Below are 13,771 nucleotides of genomic sequence, written 5' to 3'. Positions count from 1 at the left end.
AACCCGGTATCTTGTGTAGTTTTATTTCACGAATTGCATATTATAGGGCCTCCACGAAACTCAGAGATTTTTTCGTTGTGTGTATGAGTGTGTGTGTGTGTGTGTGTGTGTGTGTGTGTGTGTGTGTGTGCGTGTGCTTTGATGTCAATGATATGAATGGTTCTGAAAATTACAAACGCAAGCAGCATTTCTTCCCTCATTGATGTTTTCTATCGTCACCGAGAAGCGGTCACGTGCGAATAATTTACTGGTAATACACAATAAATTGGCTTTGTCTTCTGTGATCCCGAGTAAATGTTCAGAATGTGTTCTTCTTTAATAAAAGTTGACTCTTGCATCATGATTGCATCTGAAAAGCTAATTGAATATTTAGTATTTTACCTCAACGTAGCGCAGCAGGCGGTCAAAAAGTACAGTTTTCTCCGATTGTTTGCTATGAAGGTCGGTACAGTTTATGAGGAGGTTGGTCAGAGGACGGTTGTGGCCCATCATGGAAAATATGACCTTCTCCCGTATCAGAATTGAAAGTTAAAAATTCGAGTACGGCTTTGAAAGAACTGCTGACTTTGTTAGAATATGTACCTGTATTCATATACGCGTAACGGTCTACAATACAGACAAACGTTTATTTGATTGAGTATTGCGTTTGTGTGAAACTTTGGAAATAACCCAGAACACGATTGGGAGAATTGGTTCAAAATTAGGTGCCCTATAGCTGAAAGTTCCACTATAATAAATTACCCATAAAAACATGTATATTGCAAAAAAGAAAAAACAACAACAAAAAGCAACCAACCAAACACAAACAAAAAACCCAGATAAGATTACATTTGCAGATTATATCAACATTTCTACACTATCCAATCATCCCAAATTTGTTCAAATCGTGTTCAAGACATATTTTTCTCTTTGGCTATCCGTCTTCCTATCGATCTATCTGCCAGTCTGTCCGTCTATCTATCTATCTCTCTATCTATCTATCTATCTATCTATCTATCTATCTATCTATCTATCTATCTATCTATCTATCTATCTATCTATCTATTATTTTCAATATTATCTTTTGCGAGCCAATGGCAGAACTGGCCGCTTTACACTTTTTAGATTCTCGAGAGCCTGTTGCCCAAAAAACTTGCCGCAACGGAATCATATCTGCGATAGCTTTTGTGATCAGTAAGTGTCAAATTTTGACCTGATGGTGGTCTTATAGAAAGTTTACATAATCACACATGTCCCTGTCTTGAGTCGTGATGTGGTTGTGTCCGGATATTTGTTTGAAGAGTTACTCTGCTGGTTTTACCCTGACTATACGGTGTTTTCAATTGGGTTAGATAAGTGAGACGCCTCTGGTTTTATAAACCCGCTATAGTCCGATGTTCTCAGAACGTTTTTTTCATAACATGCACAGACTTCAAGTGACCATAACGACGCGACGATAAACCTGTCAGTCAAAATCACGTCAAAGCCTAGTCGAAGAAACCCGACAACGATGTAACTTTACTTTACGCATATTCTATATTTTACCAGTATTCTATATTTCGTTTTTAGCAAAATAATTAGAAGAAAAAATAAATTTCTTTTTAGCCCATTCTTCATGATGTTCTGTCTGAGGTGGCACTTGGATTGCCACCACTGTACGGCGAGAAATGGTACAACATCAAAAGCTAGTACATCGTGCGTCAAAGTTGATCGAAATGCTTGTAAAATCTGTCTGGAGACGCAAATAGCCAGCTGGAGTGGATTTTCCCGTGTGAACAGATTATAACATAGGTTTAAACAACGGTGTCATTCTTAGAAACCGTGAAAAAGACTAATTGATATGCCCCGGGCAGTTACCGGGTAGTAAATAGTAGGCCTCGTTTGTGTACGTTGCAGGCAGACTCTGTTTTTACGTAGGCCTACCGCGTTTTGATTTGTCCCAAATTTACTAGTATTAAGCGTAAACAGGCCATAGCTTATGCTCTCTGGAACCCTGGGAGCATTGCATATCTTTTCTTTACAATACAAGGCGTAAAATGTTGAAAGTTAGTATTTCTGAAATAACCGTGGCATTGGCACTCGAAGACATTGATTTGGTTGACAAAATGTAACATAAAGCCAATTGAAGTTTTTCATACATAAACCAAATGTATTGTTGGAATCAAGTATACCTATGAACGGGCTTTCTTTGGGAATAAATATTCCATCGGCAAGGTGCCAGTGGCCGACACCACACCGTTAAAGATGACCTAAGATGACCTTCATACTAATCAAACCAATCACGCTGCTCGTAACAAAGGCAACACCATAGGCGCGTCCATCAGCCAATCACACTATTTAACAAGTAAACGATCGGACTCAAAAAGCCACAAATGGGTATTTAGAAACTGTTTTATGTTTGTACAGTTCCAAGTGGGTAAAAAGGTAGCGAAACTGTTAATGGTACGTTTGCCGTCTCAGAGCTGGCAGTGCGATCCCGAAATTAATAGGTCTATAAAAATAATCTAATTACGTTAAAAGTAGCCGGGAAAATGCAAAACAGGAGGGTTAATTTACCCGGCATCCGACTTAATAGGACAACACTGGCTGTGTACGATAACGTGTGTTCCCGGCGTTAAACGGCCTTCATGTGGAAGGAGGCCGTATAATTAAAGCACTAGACACTCGAAACAAATATTTTCGAGTGCCTATATGCCCAGGGAAAAGAAAAGAAAAAACAGTGTTATTATATTTTTCCTTTTCATGAGTACATGACTTCAAATAATTTGAATCTCTTTCAGTGTAAGTATGCGTGTTCTATCTAAAGTAAATGAAATGTTCGCCCATATCCAACAATGTAACAATAAACCGCAAAATTCGAACTTGTTATATTTGTCCAAATCTTTCGCATCAGTTTTGTTACGCAGACATTTTGCTATTTATTGAGCTCCCGCCAAATAAAAAAACAAAAACAAAACATGCATATAGGTTTCAGCAGATTTTAAAATGTCACGTGGTAAGATGGATGGGGTTGACCTACACAGCTAGTTGTTTGCGGAAGTGTCTAGCATTCACTAGCACTCGAGACAAAGTCAAGAATATTTCTACAAGATCGATTCCACGACATTTGTCAACGCGTCGGTCTCTGTTGGCGCAGTGCATCGCTTTGGGGTAAACGTTCTCCGAGACCATACCTTATGAAACGAAATGACAACGGAAATTAATTATTTGTTACTCATCCGTGCGAAAGGTTGTTTTTAGGTTTTTAACTCTTTTAGCGCCGCAATTTTTCCCACCAAAATTTTAATTCAACATTTTACCAATTTTTATTAATTTTTATGTAATTTTTTGATAATTTTGAACAAAATGGACATCACGTTTCATCAGTTACAGCTTTTTATCAAAAGTTTGGAAAAAATCTGAAAAAAGTTGACTTGGGAATATTTTTAAAGGTGATGGAATTTTCAAAGCTTTCATTTGAATAGCAGTAGCTTTTTTGAGTTTTTAATTTTTTTATTCAGTCAACAAACAGTTTCCAAAACAAAAATACAAAATTGCTGCATGGAAGCACTATAAGCTTATAGTTAGTTAACTATTACAATACATTTACTCTGTGTCAAAAACCTGTAAAAAAGGCCTCTCATGCCTTTTTGAGGAAGAAACGCTTTTTAAACACTGAATTTTTTTTATAAAACTTGTGAAGTAACAGTGCACGTGCAGTCAGACAGCAAAGCCCTCACTTGCATCATGCATGTGATTAAACATGATTTCATTGCAAGGCAGCGGAGCTAGGGCCGCGGTGGGCGGGGATATATTAGATGTGGGTCCGTTGCTGTGGTGTAGACGGGATTCCTGCCTTTTACGGGCTGGTTTTGACATTTACGATTTTAACCCCGCCATCACAATATAAATATAAAATATAAAACATAACAATATCTGTGCATTTATAGACATTTGATAATTGATATATACACTTTGCCATCTGTCCCATATGTTTCGTCTCTTGTCTTTCATCAGTTTGAACTGTTCAAGGTGTAATAATGTAGGATACCACTGCATCTTCTTTGCGTGTGATGCCTGTCGATAATGTAAAAGAATCAACATAGTTTGTTGGCAATATCCTATTCAGAAAATATCAATGGACATGTATTCAAAAGTTTGGAAAAAATCTGAAAAAAATTGACTTGGGAATATTTTTAAAGGTGATGGAATTTTCAAAGCTTTCATTTGAATAGCAGTAGCTTTTTTGAGTTTTTAATTTTTTTATTCAGTCAACAAACAGTTTCCAAAACAAAAATACAAAATTGCTGCATGGAAGCACTATATAGTTAATTAACTATTACAATACATTTACTCTGTGTCAAAAACCTCTAAAAAGGCCTCTCATGCCTTTTTGAGGAAGAAACGCTTTTTAAACACTGAAAATTTTCTATAAAACTTGTGAAGCAACAGTGCACGTGCAGTCAGACAGCAAAGCCCTCACTTGCATCATGCATGTGATTAAACATGATTTTCATTGCAAGGCAGCCGAGCTAGGGCCGCGATGGGGCGGGATACATTAGATGTGGGTCCGTAGCTGTGGTGTAGACGGGATTCCTGCCTTTTACGGGCTGGTTTTGACTTTTACGATTTTAACCCGCCACCACAATATAAATATAAAAGATAAAACATAAAGATATAAAACATAACAATATCTGTGCATTTATAGACATTTGATAATTGATATATACACTTTGCCATCTGTCCCATGTGTTTTGTCTCTTGTCTATCATCAGTTTGAACTGTTCAAGGTGTAATAATGTAGGATACCACTGCATCTTCTTTGCATGTGATGCTTGTCGATAATGTAAAAGAATCAACATAGTTTGTTGGCAATTTCCTATTCGGGAAATATCAAATGGACATGTATTCAAAGGTTTGAATTAGCCGTTTAAAATCATCTTCTGTCAAAAGTGACCCTCCCCCTAAGGTAAGTTTTTTTTTTAATAAAAAGTGACCCTCCCCCTTGGACAGTTTTCTAAAAGTGACACCCCAATGCCCCCGGCCCATTCCCCCGTAATTACCGAAGGCTTTCTGAGTGAGACAAAAATTCGCAACTCGAACGAAAACTGTCACAGTCGAGACAGTGATGATGACGTCTGACCCGAGCGCGATCGATACAAGCACTGTTGGTCACACAGGCGTGATGTTTTCTGGGTAGTTTCCAGAAATTATATTTTATACGTTTCGACGTTCTCTTCCGTAGCCTAATCACCGTGATGATTAGGCTACGGAAGAGAACGTCAAAACGTATAAACTACACTTATAGAAACTACCCGGAAAACATCACGCCTGTGGTTGGTCACGCCTACCTACTAGCAGACAATCTGCGACCCTGGTTATAATATTATGGAAGCTCTATTTGCCATTTAGCCATCACGCGGTAGAAAATATTGACGTAAAATTACGACCCAAAAATGCTAATTTTTGAGTAACCGAGAAAATGTATTGTTTGTGCTCTGTACAGTAGTGATTTCGCTCCTATGTTTCGTCCTAAATTTAACAATACTGGCACATTTTAATACAATACCGAAATGTCCGAGTCAAAAGTACATTAGCTGACGTTGGGGGCGCCACAACATCCTCAGCATATTATTCAAAATGGCGCTCTGAAGGGAAGGAGTCATCGTTCATTCGGTGGAAAAATACAGTCAGATTTATTCAGAAAATATATTTTTCGCTGTTATTTCGTATGAGATGTAAGACGAATAGGAAAAACAATGTCAAGCGAGCGCTTGAGATTGAAAGATAGGATCTTGGATCGAATATCTCGAGCCATAAAAGAGGTAAGGATTTTACTCCGAAATCTTACATTCATCATTTGGCTGTAGACTTGGGACCGTCAACCGGTATGTATGTCATTGTATATCTGTTTACAATATTATATGTAAGGAATTGACATATCAAGTATCACATGCCGGCCATGTGAATGTCAATGATCATACTGCTGCAGGGAGCTACGCTTGTTCTCGAAACGTACAGGTTTGCCCCCAAGATGTATACAAGAAATACACCTGTATATTGCTATTGAGATGCGCTGTTCAATTCGTTTCCCCTATATTTCAGGGAGTCATCGTACCTAATTTCCTAAACCATTCACAGAAAAACGTTCAGAGTATGCGCGATTATTTTCGCGTGAAATAAATCTGACCAAAACACAGAAAAGTAATAGCTGGAATGACAGTCTAGATCTGTGGTCGATCTCGTCCATCGCATTTCTCTTGTGTTTTCTTCCCCTCTTGTTACCATGATGGAAGCTGAACATTTTGTAGGTATCGAGAACTTGTTTTGTCATACGTCAAGCTGCTGTACAAACCATAGCTTACGGAAAGTGGAGCCCAGTTAAACAACTGGAGGTCAAAATTACTGTTATTGTATTAACTACGAAGCGAAGAAAATATTTCTCATTAGATACCCTGGCCCTGTAGACATAGATCTAGGTAGAGCCCAATATTTTTTTGGATATATAAATGAATTTCCTAATCCATGTTCTGATAGAGGAGATGTGCCAAATGTTAGTTATTTCACAAATTTAATGGTCAAAAGTAAATATTATTAATCATAATCATCATTTTGCTGAAGTTTGATAAGTATCAGATTGATTGAAATTCATTCATACATGATTAATTGAGATAACAAGAGAAAATATATCATTAATGGATAACTCCAGGTATATCGTGTGTATGATTCAATGATTTATTGATTTGTGACCGTGAAAGTAGGCTAAATAATGTCCATACCACTCAGTCATGTGACTGATATTTATATCCATACATTCATTCATGTACCAGTGCAGTCTAAGTCTGCTTCTATTATTATAAAACTGTTAGTAAACAATGTTGCTTTGCATTCATGTGTGATTTCTCCTTCCTCTGTTGGAATGGTAATTTTCTAAAGAAAGGAAAGGACTCACAGTTGTCTTTTGACATGCAGTCACCAGGTTGTTTTTGTCTTATGTGAAATACCAAACACATGTTGATCAGTGGTGTAGACACCTGAAGACCAGAGCCATCTTTCAGCAGATAGACGACTCCAAAATGAAAGCGTCAAGCAAGCAACAACTGTACAATGTAATGAAAGTGAAAGAATGACTACAAATACGTGTTAAGAATCAAAGAATAGAGGAATATAAATGTGTTAAAAAAGAAGCCTCAAGTGAAGAATATAACTATTATAAATGTGTGAAAGTGAAAATAAAGTGCCTTATTAGATATGCATCTTGCAAAGACTATACAATGGCATTCAGGAAACTGACAGTTAGTCACAGTCTGCGTGGATATGACAGAATATCAGGTGCCTTGGTTCAGTGCTGTTGATTGTTGACAGGGTCAAAATGTGTTTACTTGCTGTCTCAAGGTTCTACTGTATCGAATTTATCCCATTTCCGTAGTCATGCCCCTCTCGTTTGCAGTCCCACCAACTCTTGGTCCAGATTTTGACAGTATGATCTTTGGCATAGTGGTTTCAAACATGCTAGAGTTATAGTGGGTATAGTTTGAGAATGTTTTATACTGATTAGATGAGCCTTGGAAATATATTTGTGAACAAAAAGGTGCTATTTTGAAACCTAGGTTCCCTTCCATGAACTGCCAAACTGAAAGTTTAGACAATTTGGCAAGTCCATGGTTGTTGTTGGCATATTTGTGACTTTTGGCATTCTGTGACCAAAAATAACCTACAGCAACTAGCTATTTATAGAAGGTATACAGACCACAGTGGACATTATATAATGTGAAAAAACGATGCCATTATTCACAATGTACAGAACCATTCGTTGAACTTCAAGCATTTTGATTTACTTTGAACATCATTCTAATGGAGTAAATAGGCTTCAAAAAGCTGAAACAGAAATTCCTAAATATCATGTGTGCTAAAGTATCTCATGTAGACTGCTGTGAATACCCTTTGCACTATGCAGCCACACTTTATTGCCATCAAAGGTAGTATGCATTTTGAAAGTGAAAGACTGAAACATTTGAAACGTTCAACCCTTTTCTTACCAAATCACAAACAAGAGTAAGGATCATCATGAAAATTTTAATGCCAGAGAATCAAATTACCTAACATTTTACTGATATTTGAAATTCAAAATATCTGCCATCCCAGTGTTTGCTCTGTGGGGTAAAATAAAGTTTTTTGATTTTCAAAATGACAAGAAAATGACAAGTCTTTGCCCTGAAATATGTCTGAAATGATAAAACAAAATGGAAGGTTTCCAGTGTTTGGGTAGTATCCTAACTGCTCATATAAACTGATTTAGAAAGTGCATTGTATTCAAATAGTTACCAGTTGAATGACCTGTGTTTTCTCTCTCATATTTGTGTGACCGTATAGATAAACCACGTAAATGTTGCCTTTCAGTTTTAATTCAAGTGCGTAATTACAACCTAGTGAAGTAACTGTTCTGCCATGTTTCGATTAAAATTGTACAAAGAATGTGTAGACTGACCTATAATATTTCATACACAAAGGTCAGCGTGTATGACATACACAAATATTTACAAAAGAATTTCACATTTCTCCCTGCCATTTTGACATCTATGTTCCAGTCATACTTTTCACAACTTATTGTAAAATTGTCATGAATACAAAATGGAGGACTTATGTAAAATACGACATGTTTCATAAAAAATGCTAGTATTTAAAAAATATGACAACAAGAAAACGCTGACATACTCCCAAGCAGTCTGAAGAAGAACAAATTCAAACACTACACAAGTTAGCAAGGGTCAATGAACTTTCACTAGCCTTGTTCTCTGCTTGGCTTATTTCATGAATACATGTACAATGATGGTACTTATCAACAGTTCTGAAGGACGATGCGTTTATTATGTGTGTCACACACAGTGTGTGGCTATTTTTGTTTCTTGAAAGGTTATGATGAGTCAGTATTATCATGGTGTTTGTAAAATGCTGTTGATAAACCTTGGCTTTGCACAAGCTTGGCTTTGTATTCCTCTAATACTAGTGTAGTACACTATAGTTCAGTGTTTGATCCAGGATGGCATCAACAGGGAGGATTTTCCCCTTTACCAGAAAATTTAGGGGGATTTCACCAGTTCATGTGTTCTACTTGTATCTCTAAGGTGTGACTGTCCCCCTTGACAAATTACTAGGGGTTGCCAACATGTCAGCAGAGGGGGAATCCCTGTGTCTAGATGAAACACTGCAAGTTTTCAGAAAATACATGTAATCTACCAGTGCCTTGGCAGATTACATTTTGGACAGACCTATGAATTGACAGTAGGTTTAATTTCACTGTTCTAAGATTAGTGCATATTTTGTAAAATGTTCTCAGCTTTGTTCCAAGGGAGACACATAAGGAATCAAAAATCCAAGACAACCCTATGGGACTGCTGTCACAGTTGTAGTTGTATGGATATTGAGATGCCCAATGTCTAACAATAGTGTTGATTTATTGCTTGTAGATAACTCAATGTATTTAGGGATGGACCATTAGACCTTGGGAGGGGGGGGTGTGGTCACAATGAAATTGTGAAAATTTTTTTTTTACTATTGTAAATTTCTGAAATTTTTTTTTTCCAATTGAGATTAGCTGTGCAAATTTTTTTTTTCAGAGTAAATTTTCAGATTTATAATTTTTTTTTAGTTAGTCGTTGTCTGAACATAAAGAGGGCAAAGATGTGGTGCCAAGCACCACAAGCGGCCACGCAAGCGGTCACGGAGGGGGGGGGGAGGTCAGGAGAGAGGTGTCCCCCTGCTGCTGTTGGAGTTTTTGAAAAATAGAGATTAAAATGGTGTTATTTGGTGGCACTTGGGGAGTATTTTTGCGGGGGGAGGTCAGGAGGGGGTGTCCCCCTCCTGCCGTTGGGGCTTTTGAAAAATAGAGATTAAAATGGTGTTATTTGGTGGCACTTGGGGAGTATTTTTGCGGGGGGTGGTCAGGAGGGGGTGTCCCCCTCCTGCCGTTGGAGCTTTTGAAAAATAGAGATTAAAATGGTGTTATTTGGTGGCACTTGGGGAGTATTTTTGGGGGGGTGGTCAGGAGGGGGTGACCCCCTCCTGCCGTTGGAGCTTTTGAAAAATAGAGATTAAAATGGTGTTATTTGGTGGCACTTTGGGAGTATTTTTGCGGGGGGAGGTCAGGAGGGGGGTGTCCCCCCTCCTGCTATTGGAGCTTTTGAAAAATAGAGATAAAAATGGTGTTATTTGGTGGCACTTTGGAAGCATTTTTTTCGGATTACACATCTTCCTCTGAAACATGGTCTTCTTGCTCCTCAGTAGCTTCCTATAGTTTTGAAATTGACTATTTTGGTTTCCTGGCTTCCCTTTCTACTGCGTGGTGAAATGCCTACATTCACTCCACCAAACATCATGCATATCTCATGATTTACAATTGATTTTGACAAGCTGAGAAGCTAAAATAAGCTAAATAATATAGTTAAATTTGCATATTTGTGTTTTTAGAGCAATTGTTGCCCTTTTTTGATCAAAACATCTATTTCTCTGTAGCAGCATGTCCAAATTGATTGGATGTGTATAGATGTGTTGAAATTTCAATATTTGTCTTTTTAGGGCAATTTATGCCATTCATGGTCAAAAAATCTGTATTCTCTGAAAGGGCTTGTCCAATTTCTTTGAAATTTGCTACACAAAAACGATTATTCATGCAGAGTTATTCATTTTTTGTGTTTTTGTGTTGGGATTTGTTGGATAGATGGCATTCTACGTAGTGTATTGTTGAATGTTAAAACATGTGTTGCTGTTGTTTTTTGAGGCTGTTTTTTGAGAAAAAAGAATTGAAAATGCCTTTTTAAAAGCAAAATAATACATAATGACTTGATATGTTGTTTTATCATTATTGACGTGTTTCTACTTGTTCACCCATTCTTGCATTCATCATTGCAATAAAATGCTGTGAAAAAAATGAAACTGATGTGGCCTGCATCTGTTTACCTTGATTTTAAAAGGCAAATACAACTTTCTGTCTTGACAACCATACCATATTTCAATGTTTTACCTAGTGTACCTGCTTGGTTTATACGCAGGAAACAAGTAGAAAACAGGCTCTATAATTTCATAATTTTCAAGTGATCAGAATACAAAAGTCCTGAAAAGATAAGATAATCACAAATTCCAGTATAAGGGATACAGTCACTCTAAATGTATAAATTAAAATTAAAAATGTGCCGGGAGGATGTACTAAAAAATACAGAAAGTTGCTTTCTGTCGGTAAAATCTAAAAAAATTCAAAATTTTAAAGACTTTTGCAGATTTTTTTTTTTACGCCTTTGTCTTCTTATTTATTTTTTTTTTATTTTGCAAACTAGTTTGAAGATTTTTTTTTTCCTAACTTTCTGCTCTGAAAATTTTTTTTTTTCTGTTTTTGACCACCCCCCCTCCCAAGATCTAATGGTCCGTCCCTTAACAGTTTAGATCCAGTACAATGCTATTGCTGGGCATAAGGGACTTGGAATTCTGCTTGTCACAATTTTTTAATATCATTTATTGGAACTTATTCTATACTTCCTGCCAAGTTCGTATGTCGACCTTTAGGTCAAGAGGGTGAAGTACAACATGTCCAATATGGCGCATTTTATCAAAACATTGAACATTTGAAGGCTCTAAAAACAGATACTGTACACTGATTTTTACTGACAAAAGCTGCTATAGCAGATGAAGCCAAGTGGATGAAAATGTATTTGGCCTGCTGACTTGGCAGATGGGGAAGTGATACTGTCTGGGAGGAAATAGGGTTAAATCTTATTATTCCTCTTTATCCCAAGTTGTATTTATTTCTATGGTTTGCCTGTGGAGCCTGGTAGAGGATTATATGCTGTTAAAATTTACACTTTATCTATGGTAGAACAGATAACTACAGCCAGTATGTCACAACTGTGGCCTCTTAATGTACTATTTATGAATGTAGAGCAGTAGTTGTGATTTTATTGCATTGGGGTGGAAGGAAATACCATAAGGACACTCCAGCAAGAGTTGAAAAATATGAGTCTTGTCATACTGGTTGAAGTTTAACCCTTTCACGACCATGGTTTGTCTCAAATCCATCGTTTTCTATGGTAAAGTTGGACCTGTACACATTGAACTGGGGGTGAAAGGGTTAAGCAACTCCATATAGTGCCTGCAGCACAAAACTACTACCTCCTTAACTAGAGTTGGCAATGAAATAGCATTTAAGACTTCTGCATACTGTAAACTCTGTTGGCCATAATACATTGCAAGCAGCATGCAGTCTTGGTCTAAGCTAGACTGAGCCTCCACTGACTAAAGAATGCTCTCTTTAAAAAATTACACATATTAACTGTACTGGTATGCAGCCAATGCAAACAAATATCTTGAAATACCAAAGTTGGCTGAAAGAGAACAGAAATATTAGCAGTCAGAGGGCGTAGTGATTGTGAGATTTTACAGATAGGCTGTGGGAATAATGAAATGTAGAATTGTCAGGTAAAGGATACCAGCAGTGATTTTGTTAAGGTAGTTTGCGCCTTGAAAATGAAAGACTTAATTAAAACTTTTTGCTCAAACCTTCAAGCAAACTTTTAACCATTTTCTTTTAAAAGTAGGAATAAAAATGGGGGTGGGGGTGTCATAGTACAAATTTGGTACTAGAGAAACAAATTACCTGATATTTACCGATATTTGAAATTCAAAATGGCTGCCATTCCTATGCTATATCTATGTGGAAAAATAAAAATTCCTGATTTTCACAAAACTAAGCCAGTGAAAACCTAAGTTACTCCATGAACTTCACAATGAGCTTTCACATGTGGTGGGCCAAAAGAATATTGCAAAAGTTTGAGAGTCCAAATATCTGTCCCTGAGGTGAATTCTACTTTTAGACTGGTACCTCAGTAAATTTTACCTGGTTTCATCAGTTACGTTACCGGGTCCCCAGTGAAATGGTACTGGGCTTCCAGCACAAATAACGTATCTTCCCGAGCCTTAAAAACACCAGTAATGAACAAGTTTGATTGATGAACCATTAATGTCTTTCAACAGGTATTCAGTTCTTATCTTATTGTTTACATAATGTAGCAATGCTGCAAATTTTGACCTTGGTAAAATCTTGTTTTCATTTACAATATTTTCTACTAGTCTTTTGGCCAGTATCTGAAATAGTGAACTCCCAGACCCCAGATTACAATATCTTATCAGTGGTGAAAATGTGTACCCTAATCATTTCCTCAAAATGGGCCATGCAGTTCAGGTATAAAAGTGTACTTGGAAATCACGTATTGAAACGGGAAGTTGCTGACTTCTCACAGTGCTTCAGTAATAGTTTCCAATGCTGAAGTTGAAGTGAAATTTTATGCCACTTCATCAATCAATTCAAAATATTATCAGATTCAAAAGGTAGTATTTTAAGGGGGAGACAACTTGCCCACACACTGTATACGATGTCAAGACTGAAATGATTTCAGCGGTTTCACAAAATACCACTGTCTGTGTCTTCAAAATCAATCAATATATGAGAAAGAAAATAATGGAAGCTTTAATTCTAACATGTGAAGTTGAGTTGTAAACCAGAAAACTGTCAGTGGTTGACATCCAACAATGTTGAGTAAATGTCAAGTGACATCGATGAAGCTTTAAGGTAGTATACACCTCGAAAGTGAAAGACTTAAATTTTTTGCTGAAATTTTCCTCAAGGAATCATCAACCATTCTCTTTCAAAATCAAAAATAAAAATTGGGGGTCACTGTGCAAATTTTGGTACTAGAGAAACAAATTACCCAAGATTTACCAAAATTTTAAATTCAAAATGGCCGCAATTGCTGTGTTAACTCTATGG

The 13,771-nt window shown here is 37.0% G+C and overlaps 1 protein-coding gene across 1 annotated transcript in view; it reads left to right on the top strand.

Moving 5' to 3' along the window:
- Nucleotides 1–5,577: 5,577 nt before the first annotated feature.
- The window catches only part of LOC139137549 (pleckstrin homology domain-containing family M member 2-like), a 31,787-nt gene continuing 23,593 nt past the window's right edge, over nt 5,578–13,771 (top strand). The window contains exon 1 of the transcript XR_011553407.1: nt 5,578–5,783. The gene's annotated coding sequence lies outside the window, so the exon portion shown is untranslated. The remainder of the gene's footprint in view (nt 5,784–13,771) is intronic.

The sequence above is a fragment of the Ptychodera flava genome, chromosome 7, assembly GCF_041260155.1.
Source record: "Ptychodera flava strain L36383 chromosome 7, AS_Pfla_20210202, whole genome shotgun sequence".
NCBI classification, from domain to species: domain Eukaryota; kingdom Metazoa; phylum Hemichordata; class Enteropneusta; family Ptychoderidae; genus Ptychodera; species Ptychodera flava.
The sequence above is the reverse complement of the archived record's forward strand: the minus strand, read 5'-3'. Positions and strand labels throughout refer to the sequence as shown.